This window comes from Pteropus alecto, unplaced genomic scaffold, assembly GCF_000325575.1.
Source record: "Pteropus alecto unplaced genomic scaffold, ASM32557v1 scaffold87, whole genome shotgun sequence".
In the NCBI taxonomy this organism is placed as follows: domain Eukaryota; kingdom Metazoa; phylum Chordata; class Mammalia; order Chiroptera; family Pteropodidae; genus Pteropus; species Pteropus alecto.
Window position 1 is genome coordinate 20,247,478 of NW_006443225.1, and position 2,258 is coordinate 20,249,735.

Here is a 2,258-nt window from a genome sequence, read left to right on the forward strand (position 1 = left end):
CATTTACAATTTTTTGCTATGGAATTATTTATTATAGATGGACTTGGCTATAGATTTATAAAGAGTTTGATTTGTTATCACGAGGGTAATGATGCTCTTAGAAATGTGTTCTTCATTTTCTTCTTTGATTTTATACTTGAAGGAAAACTTTTTAATATGATATTACTAGAGGTATTTCTATTTAAGCTTTTAATAATTCCCAGGTTAATTTAAGATTATGGGTAATAGAGTCCTTCAGCTACTGACAATAGAAGTTGATAAGAATCCCATATTTTAGTTTACGGCCATGCCACCCTGAACAAGCCTGATCCCATTTGATCTCGGAAGCTAAGCAGGGTCGGGCCCGGTTAGTACTTGGTTGGGAGACCACCTAGGAAGACTGGGTGCTGTAGATGTAAAAAATAAAAAATAAGGGATTGTAATCTGACAAGGTCTTTGCAATCTGTGAGGTCAACCAAGGGTCGCCTCGCCTAAAAAAAAAAAAAAAGAATCCCATATTTAAATATTTCTTTATCGAGATATCCGTTGGACTGAACATAATAATGTGCCATCATCTGAGGTAGATTAATTTGATTAATTCATCTGCACCTGAGAACCATTAAAAATAAAAGAAAAAATACGTGAACAAGTAATTTACGCAACAAAACAATTGCTAGATAACTTGTGAAAATACTCTTTATTTCTTTAAAAGATAATGAGATTAAGTTATTTGTCTATAGGAATGGAAAATTCTGGCCAGTATATGGTTCAATGGGCAATTACATAAAGCAAAGGGAACTTACTTGCTGTAATCCTTCTAAAAGATTCATGCTGTATGAATCAGAAGTCTTAATAAACTCTGCTACCAATAGTTCCTGTTCTAAATATATGACCTAAGGAAACAGAATCTGGACAGAAATAAGTATAAACATTTCCATCTCAAAAATCAATAATAATATTATTAACCTTAAAACAATAACAAGAATATATTTGATCATGCATGATTATGTATATAGTTATGTATATGCTTATGTATGCTTACACAGAAGTGAAATAAATGACAGCAATGATACAGAGACAAGTGGGAGAAATTAGGATTCTTTTATTAGTATAAGGTACTCATACTAGCTGTAGAGTGAACTTGGATGAACTGTAAATATATATTGCAAAGTCTAGGTCAACCAAAAAAAAAAAAGAAAGTTAAAAAAAAAGTACAACTGATATACTAAGAAAGGCAAGAAAATGGAATCATATAAAATGTTTAATTAAAATCATAAAAGGCAGAAAAATAAAAGAAGACAAAAACAGGAACAAAGAACAATGGCAGCAAATAGAAGACAGTAACAGATATGGTAGATATTGACCCAACTATACCGATAATCACTTTGAAAGTCTAATTAGTGCTTTAAGCGCACTAATTAAATGGTGAAGACCATCAGGTTGGATCAAAAGACAGGACCCAATTATATGTTGTCTACAAGAACCCATTTTATAAGACACAAGCAAACGGACAGTGAAAAATAAGCCATGCTAATGCCAATCCAAATTTATTAAGTTCAGCCAGAAGCTACTTCAAAGTAAGGAAAGTTATCAGAGATCGAGAAAGGCATTACGTAATGATAAAGGATTCTTCTCCAAGAAGAATTAACAATCCTGAACACGCATGCGCCTGACTACAGAGCATCACGCTACGTGAGACGAGGCTGGATAGAACCGCAGGAGAATCGGACGAGTCCACACTGAGAGACTGAGCACGCCTCCCGGAAATGGCCAGCCCCAGCAGACAGCGAGGACAGGAAGGCACAGTCGAGCTCATGGTGCCATGGTCGACTGGGTGTCAAGGACCTCTGTAGACATGTCCACCCAACGACAGCAGAAGACACATCTTCTCAAGCTCGCACCAAGAGTCGCCAGAACTGAACCCACTCTGGGCCATAAGACGCCTCTTAACAAATGTAAAAGGATGGAAATCACACGATGGCTACTCTCGGACCACAATGGAATTAACTAGAAATCAATAACGGGAAGATAACTGGAAAATCTCCCAATACGTAGAGGTTCAACGACCGCTTCTAAATGATGCATTTGTCCAAGGAGAAATTAAAAAAATATTACTAAGTAAACCAAATAAAAATATCAATTATTAACCAATGCACCACTCTGCTGGGGGGGGTGGTGGTGTTGATAATGGGGAGGCCATGCCTGGGAGAGGGGATGTATGGAAAATCTCTTTACGTCCACTCGATCTTGCCGTGAACCCTACACTGCTTTAAAACATG

The 2,258-nt window shown here is 36.6% G+C and overlaps 1 pseudogene; it reads left to right on the top strand.

The window, feature by feature from the left end:
- Positions 1 to 276: 276 nt before the first annotated feature.
- LOC112472733 lies at positions 277 to 395 on the top strand (annotated as a pseudogene).
- Positions 396 to 2,258: the final 1,863 nt, after the last annotated feature.